We start from the raw sequence: 20,065 nt of genomic DNA, 5'->3' as shown, positions 1-20,065 counted from the left end.
GACACGCGGACTCCCTTCTCTGGGTGTGTTGTTTCTTCCTCCACAAAAGCGGGGTCAGGAGAACCATCTTCCAGATTTAACATGGGGACTAAAGGAGACAATCCACGTGAAATTCTCATCCAGTGCTATTTGTGGAAAGCACTCCAGAAAAGACACCTAAAATCATTACATACGTTTCCAAGAGCTGCCGTAACAAACGCCCACCAATCAGGTTGCTCAAAACAACAGAAATGGATTCTCTCAGAGTTCCAGAGACTGAAAGTCCAAACTCAAGGTGACAGCGTGGCCATGTGCTCTTCATATGTTGGGGGGAAGAATCTTTCCTTGCTTCTTCCTAGCTTCTCATGGTAACTGACAATCAGTGGTGTTCTTCTGCTTACAGATACATCACTTTGATCTCTGCCTCTGTCTCCACACGATGCCCTCTCTGTGTGTCTCTGGTTTCAGAGGGCCTTCTCTTCTCTGTGGAGTTATCCAAATTTTCCTCTTCATACAGGGATACCAGTGATTGGTTTGGGTCTCACCCTAATCCACTATGACCTCCTTTTAACTTGATTACACCCACAAAGACCCTATTTCCAAAGTGATGATAATGAACAAGATAATGTGTATTTTCAGGGTTGTGGCTAACGGATAATAGGACTGCTCATTCTTTTCCTTCCCCAAAGCACCTGGCACTTAGGGGTACACACAGCGAGGTGCTCAATAAATATTGGTTGAACAAACAGCGCATCTCAGCTTCTTAGCAAAAGCCCCACCATTTGTCTCCAAGAAATTGACATCAGATGTAACATGGGGCAGCCGGTGGGGCCTGTCACCTGTGAGAAGAAGGTGTGAGTGGATGACGGGCTAGCTCCCCGCTACAGGCACTTGGTGGCCACTCCTAATGAGACAGGGTGAGAAATGAGCTCAGTCTGTGCGGCTGCAATTTAATCCTTTCCGAGCCCACAGGGTCCCAGCATGATGGCACCAGCTGTTTTCAGATTCCTTTCTGGAAACAGCACAAACTGGTTTCGGTTTAACGGGGCACGAGGTACCCTCCAGACCTGCCCTAGCCCCCAGCACAGTTTGCAACACCACCAGGCAGAGGGTGGGGGGGAAACGAGGAGACTGGACTGCAAACCAGGCATAGCAGCGGGATCCCAGGGGCCGTGGACTAGTTCTGTTTGATCGATGACCCTCGGTCTTCCCATCTGGGCAGTGGGAGTGAGATACCCAGCACCCTGGGCTGTCTTGAGGATTCATGAGATAATGGGTCTGAGGAGAACTTTGCAACCTGCAGAGAAACGTAAACATGCTATCTGTCTAGTGGTTCCACCCTGGCAGAAACTTCCCACATTGATGTAGATTTCCTACTCTCTCTTCATCGGATTGCATGCTTAGCATAGCATTTGAAACTGATTTGAACTCTGACATTCCTGAGTGATGACAGGTTCAAGGGCTACTTTCCTAGGCGTTTCTTCCCAATAGGGACCAAAAGGTTAAGCAGGATGAATTTGTTTTTCCAGTTCGTTCGTTCATTCATTCATTCATTCATTCATCTATATGTTTATTCATCTCTTCTTAGAGCCATCCTCCATTTAACTAGTATTTATTGAGCACTTGCTCTGTACCAGTCATTTCTTAGGTATGGAGATGAATCCAGGGAGGACTTAATTTTCGTGGCATTCGCAAGCTCAGGACGGAAGTACAGGAACACAAATAATCAAGGCAAGGTGATATTTTGTGACTCGGGGCCAGGCTTTTCCTCTCCAGACCCCAGGTTCCTATCTATAAAATGAGACAGTTGGACCAACTGTGCTCAGTTCCCTCCGCGAGCAATCTAAGAAATGACTGCACTGTTGGAAAGAAAACCAGACTGGGGGTCAGGAAATTCCCATTGTGGTCCTACCTCCGCCAACAATTTAGAAAGATTCTAAGCACTTTCCACTCTGTGGGCCTCAGTTTCCCAGCGTGTGTCCAGGCTAGGGCAGGGTGAAATGATCCCCAAGATCCTTGCGGCTGAGTTCCTTTTACTTCACGAAATCACTCAGCTCCGTGTCTGGGAGCCAGTGACACAGCAGCAGCAGCCGAGCAAAGATTCAGAGGAAGTCACCAAAGGGAAGGTACAGAAGCTCTCAGAAGCTTCTATCAGTCGTCAGCAGGTGTTGTCCTGGGATGCTCAGCGTCCTGCTGGGGCTGGTGCTCTCTGTCTTCTGCCCTCACAGGCTGAGCACGGAAATATCAGAGGCAGAGAACAGACGGCTCCTTTTCCTCACTGAGGCCATCCTGCCACCACATCCCTGTATCCTATCCGGGCAGAGTGCCAGCCATACTGGTACTGAGTGTTTACAGGAGGAGGTGGAAGAGGGGCAATCCGAGGAGCCTGGACCGCCTCGACACGGGAGTCTCTTCCCATCTGGTGGATTCAGGAGCGATTCTTGGAGGATGTCACCTCCAACTTGAGATCCAAAGGATGACGGACAGCTAGACCAAGGGTGATGGGGGTAGGAGGAGAGAGAGAGACAGAGACAGAGACAGAGACAGAGAGAGAGGTGTGCTCTAGGACCCAAGAGAAGTCCAGTGTGGCCGGAGCACTGAGTGCTGAGACACCTGCATCTAGACCTTGAAAAGGTCTCAGGAAACAGATGACCAGAGCTCCAAGCTCAGCAAAGCACTGGGCTCAGAGTAGCTCGAGTCCCTCCCTTTTGAATCTCCCCAAGCCCCAGTTTCCTCCCCTACGAAATGGAGAATGCTCGAAATGCTAAGTCCTGATTGTACTTCTCGGGTTTGATGGCAGTCTGTCTGTGACATTTTCAAGATCTCCGCATCTATTTGACTTTCGTCCACTCTGCAGCCTTCAGGCACTGAAGACTGAATCCGGACTTGATCTCAGACTCCCCTCTCGGTGAACAAAAGAAAAAGCTGATTGGACGTGTGTGTCGTTGGGGCGGGGGGTGGTTCTTTTTTCTTCGCTCTTCTTTCTTGGTGATGTCCCTCATTTTCCCCCCAAGTACATTTCAAAGAGATGTGATGAGGGGAACCACCAAGAGGAAGAGGCTGAAGAGATGGCCAGGGAGATGAGATTAGAAGAAGGACAATCCGTGGTACTTTTAAGGTTAATGTGGAAACGGAAGGAGCTGTGTCTTTCACCCACTCCTAGATCAGCCTATATCGTCGCTCATGTGGGTTTCTAGCCACTAAGTTACCTCCTCCCTGTGCTGGGTTTCCAGGCATCCATCTGTATGATGCAACCAAGGTCTACCTCATCTCCCTGTCTTTATCCCACGACCCCTGCCTCTGGTCACGTAACTATTTGCTGAGATCGTGCCTCCTTCGAGGCTTCTGAAGTTCCACCACCCGTATCTCTCTCGACTTGGTTGATGTCATGGGTTGAATGTATCCCTGTGAAAGATATGTTGAAGTCTTCACTCCCAGGGCTTGGGAATGTGAACTTATTTAGAAATGGGGTCTTTGCAGATGTAATCAATGTAAGATGAGACCATCCTGGGTGAGAGTGGGTCCTTAACCCAGTTGGCCAGTGTCCTCCCAAGGAGAGAGGAGACACATTCACTGGGAAGAAGGCCATGCGACCACAGAGGCAGAGATTTCTTGGTTTGATGTAGTTGCAAGGGAAGGGACACCAACCATTGCTGCCAACCCCTGGGAACTAAGAAGAGTGGAGGAACGATTTTTTTCCTAGAGCCTTTGGAGGGAGCATGGCCCTGCCGACACTTTGATTTCAGACTTCTAGCCTCCAGAATTATGATAGGGTAACCTTCTGTTGTTTGAAGCCACCTGGTTTGTCATAGTTTATGTCAGCAGCCTCAGGAAACTAATATAGTTGCTTTTCTGTTTTTGTTCTGTTCTGTCTCGGTCTTTTTAGTGAACAGCTGTCACGTTTGCCTGTCTCTAACCATCCTGGGGACGAGGGCATCTGATCTCCTTTTTTGAAAGTGGCCCTGCCCCATCCTGCGGGCCTCCTCCAGCCAGAGGGTGGCCCCTTGACCTGCTAAGCCATTCAGACACACTCCCTGGAAATCTGAAGCTTATGCAGACTGGCAGAAGCTGGAGAAACAAATGGTCGGGGCTGAGTTCTGTCTGTGGCATCGCTGGGAATTGAACTGTCCCTTTGTTTCTTTTTCCGAGACCCCCGGAGCCGTCCCTGCTCCTTTTCAAGACCAAGGCCCGACTCCATAGTCTTCCAGTAATTTTTATTTCATTTTATTATTTTTTCATTTTCTTCTTAAGCGAGAATTGATTTCCGATGTCAGCAATCCAAGAACTTAATGCGATGTAGGCTCTTCTCCTCCCCACACTCAGGCACACACGCCCCTACTCCAGTGTGCAATCCTGCAGAGGACTTCCTCACCTCTCTCCGCAGGACAAAGGACCAGGCTTCTGTCCGTGTCAGCGGTGCTGGGGAGAGTAGAGACATGCCATTAATGAGTGCTGAGTGGCCAAAGGAAAGGCGCCTTCCTCGGGTCCCCTGTCGTGTTGTGTGTGCTTTGGTGCTAATAAATGATAAATTGAGATATTTAATGCTATCTCTCATCACAGCCCCACAGGACGTCTTTCACAACTGTCCGGAGACCAATCCTAATGTGCTCCAAAGCCAGGACTAGGGTGAAGGGAGTAAGCCTCCGGGGAGAGGGAAAGGAGGGCAAAATTTAAGGAAGCACTTGCTGTCGTGATCAGGGTCAGACAAGCGCTATACCTGAAGGTGAGGGTTTCAATAAATTTTGCCCAAATACGCACTTCTCTTAATTAAACTGCCCAACGTGCCGGTGCTTCAGTATCAAACCCACCATCCCTCAGCCCAAGAAGAACCCACCCCCATTATTCCATTTCTTTAAGGAAAGGACAGATATGTAATGAGACGTGGTCGGTGCAGTGGAAAACATTCTAGGTTAAGAGGCAGGAGAAGTGGGTTTCATTTCGGAGCTTCACTTTAATAGTTGTGTGATTTTAGTGATGCTGATATTATGTGTCAATCCTGTCAAATAAGACATTATTATCATTATTATACTACCTTGTGTAAACTAATTGATATATTTCAAGTAGTGAAACATTGCCTAGGTCCAAGCAGGCATGATTATTTTTTTAAGTTTACTTACTTATTTTGGGGGTGGGGTGGGGAAAGAATCCTAAGCAGGCTCTGTACTGTCGGCACAGAGCCAGACTCGGGGGTCGAACTCACAAACCGTGAGATCATGACCCGGGCTGAAATCAAGAGTCGGTCGCTTAACCGACCGAGCCATGCAGTCGCCCCTTATTTTTATAAGTTATTGTTATACAATAGTACTACTATGATACTTCTATATTACAGTAGGCATGATGACTGTTATTGTCACCATTTGATGGGCTGAATGGCTCTGCATTCATCTCTTTTCAGTCTTTATAAAGCGGAGGCAATACTGTTCGTGGACATTATTGTTAGGATCCTTGTGCATCTCCAAGCTAAATAAAAAAAGGGGGGGGGAGAGTGAAAAGTATGGACCATTATCGTGTGCCAACAAGGATGGCCGAAATCTGTGATGTAAGAACTCGAGGTTCAGATGTTAGAGAAATTCTAGACTCTGGCACATTTCTGCCGCCTTACCTCGGGCAAGTCAGGCTAACGTTGCTAAGACTCCATGCATCTTTAACTTAGAAGTGCTAATAGTCCCCTACCTTCTAGGGTTTTGTGGGGCTTAAGTGAGATTACAGACGCAAGCACTTTGTGTAGATTCTGCCAGACGGGTAGTGGTCGATAACACGTGGCTCGTGTCATTGTTGGCAAAGTTTCTGTTGAAGCAGGGGTTAACATGGCGGTCGCCTGTGACTCGGGAAGGTGATTTATGGAAGCCAGTGGTTCCCCTCAGCAGACAAGAGAAGGATATCAATTGGTATAAGTAAGCTGTAAGTGAGAATTGAAGCTATCAGATGGTGTTGACTCCCTGTTCGGTCTCTGACAGTTTCTCTCTCTCTCTTTCTCTCTTTCTCTTCTTTTAATTAAAAGTTTTTGTCTTCTGATGAAATATTTCTAGTACAATGCCCGGATAAGTGTTGATTTTCTTCCCCTTCTCCCTTCTGTGCTCTGGGCACTGATGCCTTGCTCTCTGGAAGCATTTGATTGTCCAGGTCTATCAACCAACATTCTCCACTTAGGGAAACAGGATGGCCTGGTGGTGAAGACTCACTTAAAAGTGAGTCTCCGTTCGAACATCCACAATATGACTCTGACCCAGTGGGTTAATTTGTTCAGGTTATCTCTTACGGCATAAAGATCGATCTTAAAACTTCATGGTTTATAATAACTATTCTATTTGGATCATAATTTAGTGGATCAAGAATTTAGGACTCAGGTGGACAGTTTATCTTGGACCCAGCCTCATGAGTCCCAGACACCATTTCTGCTGCCTTCTTGTGGTTCAGCAAGTTATTAAGACAGCCTAGATTCAAGGAGAGCAATGGCTCAACCCATTGCTTATAGCCTCATGCTCATAGCTCCAATTGGAGGAACCACAAAAAATGCACTTATTGTGCACCCTCCCCCCCCCCACACACACACAAGCCTCCACTTTCTTCTTCACGGGACTTGGGGAGAACTTGATGAGGTAACGGGCTGACGGCATTTGGCACAATAGCTGGCACATAATAATCACTCAGTGAAAAGCGTTCTGTTACGATTAGTTGCTTCTTCTCCAGCCAACTCTCCTTCCTCGTGGTTGCTACCTTCCTCCCCACCGCTTTCCCTCTGTGCATGCAAGTCATTTTTTTCCCATGTTGAGGTGAATGGATGGATGTAGGGGGAGAGATGAGATGATCCTGGGCATCAGATTATGCTCAGGCTCTGATTCAGATCTGGACAGTGGTGGCAGGGTAGGGAAAAAGTGGATGAGTTCAAGGGCTATTGGGGAATTACATTAAGAGCTTAGTGATTGATTGACTGGTTATTTGATGGAATGGGTGTGTAAGGAGAAGAAAAGAGGTGAGTCAAAATGAGTCAAAGGATATTGCCCAGGGAGTTGACTGTGGTTACTCGTCAGGTGGGGGTGTTTTTTCCCAACATAGGACGCGCAACATTTAGGCTCTGTTGGCTACTGTTTCTTTTTTCTTTTTCCTTTTTATGTTTAGTTATTTATTTTGAGAGAGACAGAGACAGCACACGTAAGGGAGGGGTAGAGAGAGAGGGAGACAGAGAATCCCACGCAGGCTCCACTCTGTCAGCACGGAGCTCGACATGGGGCTTGAACTCACTAAACCCATGAGATCATGACCTGAGCTGAAGCCGAGTCAGATGCTTAACCAGCTGAGCCACCCAGGCGCCCCTGTTTCTTTTTCTTACACTCTCGTCTTCCCCCTTTCTGGACAGCATGCAGACATCCAAGGACTTTAGACCTTTCGCTTTCAGTAACAGGGAACCCTTGATGCAAATTGATCAGAGGAATGGCAGGAAACAAGCTGTTGTTTAGGCAGATTATGAGGTTTATAACAATGCAAGGCAGAGGACTCTACCTTGTATCTGCTTTGGTCTGTTCATATTTAAGACTCTTCATGGGATTAATATGGCCACATCTTTTGCACAGATAGATTGCAGTCCTCTGGAAAGTTTCAACCATAGAAGAGAGAAAAACAATGCTTTCCAACTTCATGACAGCATAGACTGCCCAGATTCCCGGGGGGAGGGTATCTGTCAGTCTGATTATTATTATTCAGAGGTCCCATCCCTTTATATGTCCGTCAGCCTAAGGTGACATCCCAAATGAAGTCTGTCTGTCACATTGTCTTGTATACTCCCTCTAGTGTGGCCCTTCTTTATGATCTTTGGCTAAACTCATTGCTCATAGCTTCATGCACACAGCTCTGGGCTTCTCCAAATGCCCTCTGGCCAGGGAGGGCTCTTCTGTGATATTTGATCTGCCAACTGGTGTCAGACAGGCTTAGTTTTTCCACAGAGCAAATGCACTGCAGAGAAACTGTATAAAAAACTCATCATGATGGCATGGATTCAGATATAACATGATAGGCAATTTTCCCCTTCTGCATCGTAGCCTTATTCTAATTTTTTCCCTAAAATTTTGCAATAACGTGATCCCACGGTTTATGCGATTGAAGATTTGGACCCTATTTGGAGCGTTACAATGGAGCATTACTTCTATAATAATAACGGCAACCGTAAGAACAGCGATGAACCCGTTAACAATTACAGTAAAAACAACAGCCAACTTGAAAATGTATTTATGAACCTGCCAGACATGTGCTAAATACTTCATATATGCTGATCTCATTTAATCATCATTAGAATCCTTTGTGACAGAAGGTTTTTATGTCCATACTACACATAAGATTTAGAGAGGTCAAGTAATTTGCGTAAGCGGCTAATATGTCGCAAAGCTGAAATTCAGATCCAGGTGTTTCTGACCCGCTTCCCGTGGTGTGTGGGGGATATTCACACTCTTGTCTGTTGCCGGAAGGCTTGTGGATGCATTGGGTATGACCTGAGCTTTGTCTTGACGAGGGCCTTGCAGTCTAGACTGGTTTACTTTACTGAGTGCTATACAGAGCCCTGACGTCCTGCTGGATGGAAAATGATAGAAACACATTAAGCAATCAAAATGTAAACGTTTTCACTTAAAGAGCAAATTGTAGAACACGTAGGAGACTTGAGATCCATCACATTGGAATTCAGTGGCAAGGGTAAAAGATCCAGGTATGGTAATAAGTTCAGACCAAGGGAATGTCTGCAGAGTGGTGATTTAATTAAAGATAGAGGGATAGGTTTCATCCCCCCACTGCTACTGACGCAGCCAAGTGGCCAGGGCTCTGGAGGACAGGTGACAATCAGTGCCATTCGCTGGGGCTCCGGGGGAGATTTGCAGAGACTTCTTGTCTGAACTCTTTTCTGGCTAATATCTTAGAGCCCATTCATGCATTTATTATGCCATCGACACCAGGCAGGAAGTGTAATGAGAGACGAGGAGCAGGGATGTCAGCGCTAGGCAACAGGGCTATCTGAGAACCCAGGCTTCTTAGCAAGAGGCAATCTCTACCGAACGCTAGCCCCTGGTGGTATGTGGCTATTTCACCTTTCGAGGTGTTCTGGAAGAAACGAGAAGCCCCAAAATGAAGTTATGTGCCCCCCCACCCCCACCCCACGACAGCAAACCAGGACTAATTATAATGTGAAACCTATCCCAGGAATGTGACCTTTCAACAGCCAATCTGAAATGTCCAGATAGGACTAGTGGGGTCATCTGGGTGATGAAAATCCTGCCATTCCCTATCTCTCCAAACAAAGATGCCCTGGCCAGAAGTACTCACACCCCCACCGTTTTGTTTTGTTTTTTATTCTTTTGCTAATAACTTCCTTGACCCACCCTCCTGTCTCCAAAAACCTTCCGTTTTGTTCCACTTCTCAGAACATCTCTGCTTTCTGGAAGGGACATTGCCAGATTTGTGAATTGCTTAATAATGCCAATTAGATCTTCACATTTGCTTGGTTGAATTTTGTTTTTTTAACAAAGGTAAGCTGGACATCAGAATGCCTATGTGAAATACGCAGACTTGTAAATACGAGACAAAATAAAGGAAAATTCCTTCTGGCCCACATCTGTTGGGCAAATAAATTCCACGTTTCTGGGTGGAAATACAAAATTTATTCAAATGTCACTTGTTCCAGGAAGGCTCTGTGTTAGTTTTCTAAGGCTGCCATAACAAAGTACCACCATCTGGGTGGTTAGAAACAACAGACATTTTTTCTTTTTTCTCTCATCATTTTGGAGGCTAGAATCTGAAATCAAGGTATCAGTAGGACCACACTCCCTCTGAAACCTATACCCGAATCCTTTCTCCTCTCTGCCTCCCTTCTTGTGGTTTTTCTGGAGGGTGGGGAGGCTGGGGAGTGGGTTGGAAAATTCTAATCCTGGATCACTGGGTAGGCTCCAGGGCTAACCAGCCCCCAATCCTTAGGTGCCTTCCAGGGGTCACTCTATTAACATAACAAAAGACACCTTTATGGCTCTCATCCCTTAGGAAATTCCAAGGGGCTCTTTGGAATTTATATATATATATATATATATATATATATATATATATATATATATAATATTTGGTCTGTGCCAAAGAGCTCATATACATACATATATATATATGTTGTAAGTCACCATATCACAAGAACCTTGGGAGAAGAGGTTCTGGAAGGCATCACAGAAGAGTTAATTATGCTGGAGGTCGTGGTCAGAAAGGATAAGTAGGATTTAGTAGGTCGGAAGGGGACTTGGGAAATAGAGCACATTCTGAGCCAAAGCAAAGAAGAGCTTTCAGGATTGCTAAGAAGCTGGGGAGACCTTCCAGGCAGAGCACAAGGCCCAGGTCAAGCCGCGGTGGGGTCAGAGGGCAGAGTGCTTGAGAAGCAGTGATTGGCAGTGATGGGGGCATGTTGGCGGAAAGGGTGAGAAATACGACTCGAACATCAGGTGGGGCCATCAGAGGAAGGACCATGGGATGGGGAGAAAGTTACACTTGGGAGCCTTTCTCGGGTGGAATAAAAAAAGGCAACATTCAGTCCACTCATGTGCAAGATACAGGACTTCTACATCCTGGGGGGCGGGAGGATGGGCACAGGGTATAGACATGCTGGGTGTGGACTCCGTCAAGATCCGTCCTCACTCCTCTTCTGGCCGCAGCATGAACTTACCAGGAGATTGCTGAATTCTTTCCATCGTTGTCACCACAGACCTCCCCGCGTTGACCACGTCTTCAGATGGGCTCTGTGCACCCACCCGGCAGGCACTGCTTTGACATTTGGGTCACACTTTGGAAGATTCTCTCCATCCTGTCCGCCCAGACCCTGGGGTCTTGTAAACTTCAGATTCCCTAGACCTACGTTGGATTTCTCTTAATTTCTTGGTCGCCCTGGGGGAGACAGAGCCAAGGGCATCTTCCTCACATATGTCAATAATGTCTAACGTGCTTAGTTTTCTTCTTTTTATCTTTCCTCTTCCGTTTGAGTTATCATTTTTGATCTCAACAGTAGGAATGAGGGGGAATCCTTTTTTTTTCAAATCTAACTCAGAGATTCTTACTATGAAGCCCTAACAGAATTATAAAGGTCCGTGAAGTTGGCGGGGGGGGCGGAGGGGAAAGCATCTTTATTTTTACTAACTTCTGACTGAAATGTGTCCTTCCCTTCCCTTATAAATATAAGCAACATATCACATTCGTTTTAGTATCTGCGGCTTTGTAAAATGCAGAAATCATTGATATTTTCATATCACCTTACGGTCATGGGAGATATCCTGAAATGTTATTGATATATATGACTCCTTTCAAATTATAGTAGTCATTACATTATCTTGTTAATTGATGTGTCAACAAAGAAACACATATATTACTGTATCACAGAATTTTAAACCGTTTTAATCAGCGTGCTTCTTTTTTTAAATTTTTTATTGTGTTTATCTATTTTGAGAGAGACGGGGAGACAGAGTGCGAGTGGGAGAGGGGCAGAGAGAGGGAGACAGAATCCGAAGCAGGCTCCAAGCTGTCAGCACAGAGCCTGATGTGGGGCTCGAACCCACAAGCTGCGAGATCACGACCTGAGCCAAAGTTGGACGCTCAACCGACGGAGCCATCCAGGTGTCCCTGAGTGTATTTCTATCTAATTAGCTTCTTCTGTGTTTGTTTCCATTTAATTTGCAGGAAAAAAATAAGTTATATATAAAAAAAACCCACAACAACTCTGAAACGGTGAAAAATGAGTACTAGTCTCCTGTAGGATACAAGACAATCTCTAATGCCCCCTGTGGTTACCTGAGTCTATAAGTAGTGTTCACCTTTCCTTGCTTTTGAACTGTCTTACAACTCTGAAAATTGAGCGAAACAGACTGATGGAAATAACTCTCGCCCATAGCGGTGAAAGTTGCCCTGAAGATGCACAAAAGATCCCTCTCGGACCTTTCCCAACCACCCCAGGTACGAGCAAGCTTTGCATGTATTAACACATTCATTTCAGCGCCCTTAATTGCCCATATACGTTTCTGCTGTTTGGATTTGCACTTTGAACTGGTTTGTAACACCTTCCTGATGTCTTCATTCATCAGCGAGTTAAATAAAAACTTAAAACCCCATTCGTTTTCGTCTTTGTATAAGAGTTGATTTCATGCGGTAAAATGATGTGCGATATGGTTTATGCAGGTGAAATACTATTCTCTGGTGTCCATCGACGTCACATGTCCCCCCAAAAGCCTAAGAAACCCAGTGTGCAAGCCCCTATCCTTGGTTACCTTCTGGTCCTAGACTTTTGACACCCAAAAGCCTTGTCTCTTCGTCTGTAGCACATTCCCCAAGCAATGCAAGCCAGGGAGGCCTGGCTGCCATCTGGCAGAGGGGATGGTCAGATTAGCAAAAAAAAAAAAAAAAAAAAAAAAAAAGCTGGGTGCCGGTGGAGGGAAACAGAAGCATCTCCTAAGCCTTGAAACTCATCTGGCAACCCGGAAAGAAGGAATGATCCTTCTCATCTGACGGAAAGGTCTAGAACGACGCGAAGGGCTTGGTCTGAAGTCACGCTAGAATCCCAGGCCCCATTTGCTATAGTTACTGTATTCCATGGGGCGCTGGGGGAGCTGGTGGGGGTCACTGTCCGCTTTGCACCGAAGGAGGAGCCCGGGAGCGGCTGCTTACAGACAGAGCCTCTTGGAGGGCACAGCTGTTCGGGCTGAGCAGGCGTGTGGCTCTTGGAGCCGTCCTTTTTCTCAGTGGGGCCGCGGCAGGAAGTGTCAGGCTGGTTCCCCATTGTACGCATCTATGTAGCTGTGTTGTTGCCGGTGTATTTATTTATTTTATTTTTTTTTTATCACAAGTCTGAGCCTTCTGGTAATAGACAAAACATGAGCTTCTGTTTGCCTGCTTTCCTCCGTGTGTGTCATCGCTGTAATCAGGGGACAGGTGGGCGCAGGCGATTAATGGGGTGGGAGGGGACAGGAGGAGAGGGGATCTACTCAAGGTAGTTGGGGGGGGGGAGTCGGCGTTCATCTGACCCTGAAGCTCAGAGGCACCGTCTCCTCCAGCAAGGCAGCTGCCGCGGTTATCGGTCGGAACAGCCCTTCCCCAGCCTCTCGGTCTCATTTCCAGTCTGGGCATGCTTGAGAAGCCATTACCATATTTATAGAGCTACCTGGCCCCACGGCACACGCATGAGAGGGTTAGAAAGACCTATCTATTTTTCCAGCTGTGCTGCTATCCTCGGCGGCAAGGCTGGCGGCGGGGGGAGTCGGGAGGGCCGGGCCCCAGCATTGGGACAGAAGAGAATTACCCTGCAGAGGCCCGGGCCAGCCTCTGGCCCCCTGCTTGCCTCTTCCAACCGGTCGGGCTGAGCCGGGGTGGCCAGCGTTGGCGCTAGCGAGGCTGAGAAGAGGAGCAGGGTGGACGGCAGGCTGGGGAGAGGATTGCAGGGCCCCAGTGTCAATGTTTGCGGTGCCTTCACCCTGGACCGGGTCCCTCATTGAAATGCAAAGCTGCCTCCTGTGGAGGGTAGGGGAAGACTGTGGAAGCAGTGCTGAAAAGTGGACAGAGCGCGAATTTACGAGACAAAGAGATCTTATTAGTTGCATAACCTTGGGCGGATTGTCTCATTTCTCTGACCCTCATTTTAGTCATTGGCACTAAGGGGATGATAATGAATTGTTGGGAGGGCTTAATCACCGACATAGTTGGATGTGTCTTAATAAATGCTCCTTCCTCCTCCTTGACCCGGGCCATTCTGCCTCACGCTTCGGTCTTGGCTCCCATCACTGCCTAAGATGCTTTGTTACGGTGGCCGGAAACGCCTGTGTAGACTTATCCACCCCTCACCGCCCGGTCCCCCAGCACGTGTGTGCTCTTGTGTTCTGTCTGTCTCTCTCTCTCTCTCTCTCTCTCTCACACACACACACACACACACACACACACACACACTTTTCTTCTGATCTTCAACAGTGGCACATCTATCTGTTCTCTATCTAAGTCAGTGGGCCTTGCAACCGGGAAAGTGGCTCCGAATCCCAGGAAAAGAAACCATGGCCTCACCACATTGGGACCGTCTGAGGAGAGTGCTGTTCACAACCTCCTTGTCCTCTTTTTTCTTTTGTCCAGAGACCTGATTCCTGAGGAGAGCCGTTCGTCTGCTGATTAGAGACGTTAGGCGGGGTGGGAAGGGGAGAAGCCAGGCTGAGGGGGGCGCTAACTGTGTCCCTGAAAGGAAAGGGATGGTGATGCCTGGAGGGAATGGTGCAGGGGAGGGTGGGGGGGAGGCAATCAGAAAGGGTAGTGGAGAGGAGGGGCTGGGTGGGACACTGGCGGTACAACAGGACAACCAGTGCTGGGGAGGGAGGTGGTGAAAGGGACCTGTTAGGGGGTTTTGCTGTGCGGTACGAGGTGCACCTGCCCCATCCGTGGTCCCATAACCAGTAATCTGTATTTCCCATCAGTCCTTTGGGAGCTGGGAGTGTAGTGAGTATAAGGGTGAGTGTGTGTGAACCACAGAGACTTGACCTGTAGAGGTCGGGGTTGAAGTTGGGTTATAGGGACATATGACGAGATCAGTAGAGCCCTAGCCTTTGACAGCTGATCTGGCTGGACTTTGGAGGTATGACGTCGTGCCCAGCACCCACGAGCAGAGGAACTAAAGAAATACCTGTTTCTTCTGCCTGCAGCTCACAAAAATGGTGTCTCTGATGCACTATGATATTATTTTTCCTAAATGCTTACTTATTCTTGAGAGAGAGAGAGAGAGAGAGAGAGAGGTGCAGGAGAGAGGGGGACAGAGGATGCCAAAGCAGGCTCCGTGCTGAGAGCAGAGAGCCCGATGCAGGAACTCGAACTCACAAGCCACGAGACCATGACCTGAGCCAGAGTCGGAACCTAACAGACTGAGCCACCCAGGCAGGCGCCCCGTAATGTTTTTTTTTAACAGAATGTATATTTCAGGTGGTAAACCGAGAAGAGGTCGGAAAGGCTCCTTTTGCTTCAGGAGCTCCAAATCAGAAATAACTCCACCTCTTGGCAGGAGGTGCTGTGGGAGACCTGGGCTTGGAGGATCCCTCTAATTGCGGGGAACCCACTTCCATCCACCCCCATAATACGCATATGCAGCAGTGATGCCTCGTTTAGGCAAATATATTTGCTTTCTCTGACTCTATCAAATTCTCCCTCCGCCGTGAAGGATGCCAAGCCCTCACCAAGCTTTGCTTCTCTGAGCAGCAACAGAACGGACGGCTGTTTGTACAACTCACTTGATTCCCTGGGGTCTGACACCCTTTTGTGTCCCTCCGGGCCCTGGCTTCAGTTTGACTTCCCAGCCTCATGCCCAATGACTACACTCTGCGGAGGGGAGAATTCTCCCTCTAATTAACACTCCCCCAAGAAGAAGTCTTCTTATATCTTTGTCTTTACACAGATCCTCATCCTAGTTTATTTGGAATAATGAATTGGTGTTTGAGGAAGACACATTTGTCTAAAATCACCTCAAACAGGAGCACCTGGATGGCTCAGTCGGTTAAACCTCCGGCTCTTGATTTCGGCTCTGGTCGTGATCTCGCGGTTGGTGAACTCAAGCCCCACATCGGGCCCTGCGCTGACAGCACGGAGCCTGCTTGGGATTCTGTCTCCCTCTCTGTCCCCTCCACCCCTCGCTCTCTCTCTCTCTTTGAAAATACATCAAAATAAGCTTCAAAAAAAAAAAAAATAAAACAACCTCAAATAACATTAGCGGGGCATGTTGCTACAAGTTTCTAGAGGTCATGTGACACAATCTGTAACAAATGAGGCAAAGACCTTTCACGTAGATTCGGGGATTGTTCATGGGGATGTGGCAGTTGTACACGCTGGGTGTCACTGTAAGCGGGTTATTTTGGGGATCACTCCAGAAGGCAATATGGCAAACTCTGGGGAGATGGCATTGATGATACGGGTTTTGCAGCTCCCTCAACCCCCCATTAACAACAGCGCCAGGATATCAAAACCAAACCCACAGACATCTATTTCTTTTAACGAGCTATCAAGGTAGCCTCCAAACCTCAAATTAGGAGCAGATGTGAACCACACATCATCACTTTGGGATCTGCGTGGTATCAGAAACTGCAAAGGAAGAGACAAGGGGATGCGACAGATTCGCCGATGGCCCTACAAGCAGGAAAGGGGCCGCATCTCCACCGGAGGGTCGGTAGAAGGCAGGCAGAAGGACTTTAACCGCTGGTTGTGTGTTCGTTCCCGTGTGCTTCAAACTGCAGGAGTCCCCCGGAGGGTCTGAAAGGGCTGGAATAGTCTGAGCTCTACGAGCCCCAAATCCCGCATGGACTAGAAATTGCTAGAAACAGGATCCAAGCTGAGCTAGATAGAGATGCCAGGGCAAAAGCCAAAGAAGACCAGATAGAAGTGGGGGAGATGTGAGGAGCTCTCAGAAAGTTTAGGTCATACTGGGACACACACACACACACACACACACACACACACACACACAAAGAGTGCTAGGGGCGACTCTTGGTTTCGGCTCAGGTCATGACCTCACCGTTCGTGAGTGCAAGCCCCCTGTTAGGCTCTGCGCTGACAGTGCGGAGCCTGCTTGGGATTCTCTCTCTCCCTCTCTCTCTTCCCCTCCCCCGCTCATACTCTCTTGCTTTTGAAATAAATAAACTTAAAAAAAGAAAAAAGAGTGCTAAAGAACCACAAAGCTAGCAGATCTCTCCTGACCCACTTACTTCTCCTGGAAGTTAAGGAAAACTAATTTCACATAAGAATAGGCAACAGGAAAGGATCAAATTTGAGTCCCGTACAAATTTGTCAGTGAAGAAAAAGGAGAGTCAAGAGGACAGTTGTATCTCCATTGGCAATCTATTGGCAATGGGAGCGCACCATAGAAACACTCCAGGCAGATGAAAACGGTGGGCTAAAATTTCAAAATGTGCTAAAAGAAATGAAGGTAATAATGGGGAAATGAAAGAAAACATAAGTCTATAACAGAAACACTTAGTGGTAAAGTTATAGGACTCTGGAAGAATTAGAAAGAAAAATTTGTTTTAAAAACCTCATTTCAGAAATCAATATTAAACTGGAAAGAGCACAGGAGTGGATAAATACAACAGGAAATAGCCTAAAAAAATAAAGGTTAAAAGGAGTAAGATTTTAAACATCAAAACAAATGAGGGAAGAGATTAAAAAAAAAAGATTTGAGAAAACGTGATAGAAGTTGAAAATAGATAGAGAGCCAAAATACATGTGTATAATACAGAAGAGTTCACAAAAGAAGAAAGCAAAGAAATGGAAGAGAAATCATTAAACAAAGAAAGAAAGAAAGAAACAAAACACAGCTCTTCCAGCCAGAACTTTGGAGGATGCAGAGAACACAAAAAAGAAGGTTGCTTCTGTGCCAGAAAATCCTTAAGAAAAAGCAAAGCAGAGGCACCTGGGTGGCTCAGTCGGTTAAGCATCCGACTTTGGCTCAGGTCATGATCTCGTGGTTCGTGGGTTTGAGCCCCGCGTTGGGCTCTGTGCTGATGGCTTGGAGCCTGGACCCTGCTTTGGATTCTGTGTCTCCCTCTCCCGAGGCCCCTCTCCCGCTTGTGCTCTGTCTCTCCCTCTCTCTCAAAAATGAATAAACATTAAAAAAAATCTTTAAAGAGAAAGCAAAGGAATTTTTGCCATGTTGAAGATGAAGCATCTAAGAAAGAAGTTTACCTGGAAGATGCCTCCAAAGGCAAGGAGGAAGCTTATCTACAAAAATGCTCAGCATCCCCACAAGAATATAGGCAGCTGTGCACAACTGAGCAGGGTGGGACGGGTAGGATGGCAAGAAAAGCCAGAAACTTCTCTGCACTTGCGGAACCCAAATTGGCATTCGTCATCAGGATCAGAGGCATCAATGGTGCAAGCCCAAGTTTGGAAAGGTGTTGCAGTTCCTTTGTCTTTGCCAGAACTTCAGCGGCACCCTTGTTAAACTCAACAAGGCTTTGGTTAACATGTTAAGGACTGTGGAACCCCATATAGCCTAGGGGTACCCCAACCTGAAGTTGCTAGATGACTTGATCTACGAGTGTGGTTATGGCAAAACCAACAAGAAGCGAATTGCCGTGGCAGATAGCACATAGATTGCTAGATCTCTCGGCGAAGACGACATCATCTGTGTGGAGGATCTGATTCACGAGATCTGTGGCAAAACGCTTCACAGAGGCAAACAACTTCTTATGGCCCCTCAGATTATCTTCTCCATGAGGGGGAAGGAAGAAAAAGACCACCCCCATTTGGAGATGCCGGCAACAGGGAAGAGACCAGATCAGTAGGCTTATTAGAAGGATGAACTAAGGTATCTGCCATGATTATTCTTTTTGTAATCTGGTCAGTTAATAAACACATACCTTCAAACTGAAAAAAAAAATCCAGTACAAAGCACCTTTCCTAACAACAGGATCTGAAAGCACATGGTAGAGAAGAACACCAGCTACTCAAGAAAAATTACCCAGAATGACTCCTACCAACACATGCTGAAAAGTACATCGAGCTCCCAGGCAAAAGGACTAAGTCACTTAAAAAGGAAAGAAAATTGGATGGCTATCAGATTTCTTGACAGCAACATCTTATATCAGGAGACAATGGAATGACATATTTAAGATACTCAGGGAAAGAAAATATGAACCATATATTATTAATCCAGCTGAACTTACTTTCAAGTATAAAGACGGCAGACAAACTGCTATCAATAAGCAAGAACTCAGGAAATACTGTTCCCAGGAGCCTTTCCTGAGTAAACTACCAAGGAGTGAAATTGACTGGAGAGACATTGACATAAGGCCTGGTGGTGAGCATTAAATATATAGCTACCTGTAGAACAAAGTATAAATGATGCTTATAAGAGAGAAGGTATAAGCCATGACAACCTTATGCTTGAAATTGTAGGAACACGGCCTCGACTTTTAAAAAGGGGGAAAGCATATAAAAAGCAAATTAAGCTTATGATTGCTTTATAGTTCTTACCTAGGAATAAAAGGATATTGTTTCAAATCGATTCCTGGGATAGAGGTGGTGAAGAAGAGATTACTAGCAAATTTCAATATTATCCATAGTAGCAAACCAGTTGTCAATTGCCATATATATGAAGGTATTGACATAAAGGAAGCGATTTGAGCAAACTTACAAACTTTCTTAAGTATTTCATCCTTTAAAAAAAATTATTCAAGTACACCTTCAGCCCCTTTCTCTCTCTCTTCTTCTGGAATTCTTATAATACGGGTATTGTTTCATTTGATTGCATCACTTAGTTCTCTAATTCTCCCCTCATACTCCTGGATTTTTTTCTCTCTCTTTTTCTCAGCTTCTGCTTTTTCCATAATTTTATCTTCTAATTCACCTATTCTCTCCTCTGCCTCTTCAATCTGTGCGATGGCTGCCTCCATTTTATTCTGCACCTCATTTATAGCACTTTTTAGCTCCTCATGACAATTTCTTAGTCACTTTATCTCTGTAGCAATAGATTCTCTGCTGTCCTCTATGCTGTTTTCAAGCCCAGCGACTAATTTTATGACTAATACTCTAAATTCTTGTTCTGTTATATTGTTTCAATCATTTTTGATCAATTCATTAGCTGTCATCAGCTGATGAATGGATAAAGAAATTGTGGACTATATACACAATGGAATACTACTTGGCAAGGAGAAAGAATGAAATCTGGCCTTTTGTAGCAACGGGGATGGAACTGGAGAGTTATGCTAAGTGAAATAAGTCATACAGAGAAAGACAGATACCATATGTTTTCACTCTTATGTGGATCCTGAGAAGCTGAACAGAAGACCATGGGGGAGGGGCAGGAAAAAAAAAAAAAAGTTAGAGAGGGAGGGAGCCAAACCATAAGAGACTCTTAAAAACTGAGAATAAACTGAGGGTTGATGGGGGGGTGGGAGGAAGGGGAGGATGGGCGATAGGCATTGAGGAGGGCACCTGTTGGGATGAGCACTGGGTGTTGTATGGAAACCAATTTGACAATAAATTTCATATTAAAAAAAATAAATCAAATCTACCAAAATAAATAAATAAATAAATAAATTTTAAAATGTAGAAATAAATATCATAGACCAAA

At 46.2% G+C, this 20,065-nt stretch overlaps 1 pseudogene; it reads left to right on the top strand.

The window, feature by feature from the left end:
• Nucleotides 1-12,376: 12,376 nt before the first annotated feature.
• Nucleotides 12,377-18,297, top strand: LOC123592733 (annotated as a pseudogene).
• The last annotated feature ends 1,768 nt before the right edge of the window (nt 18,298-20,065 follow it).

This window comes from Leopardus geoffroyi, chromosome D4 (genome assembly GCF_018350155.1).
Source record: "Leopardus geoffroyi isolate Oge1 chromosome D4, O.geoffroyi_Oge1_pat1.0, whole genome shotgun sequence".
Lineage (NCBI taxonomy): Eukaryota > Metazoa > Chordata > Mammalia > Carnivora > Felidae > Leopardus > Leopardus geoffroyi.
This window is presented reverse-complemented; position numbering and strand designations above follow the sequence as displayed.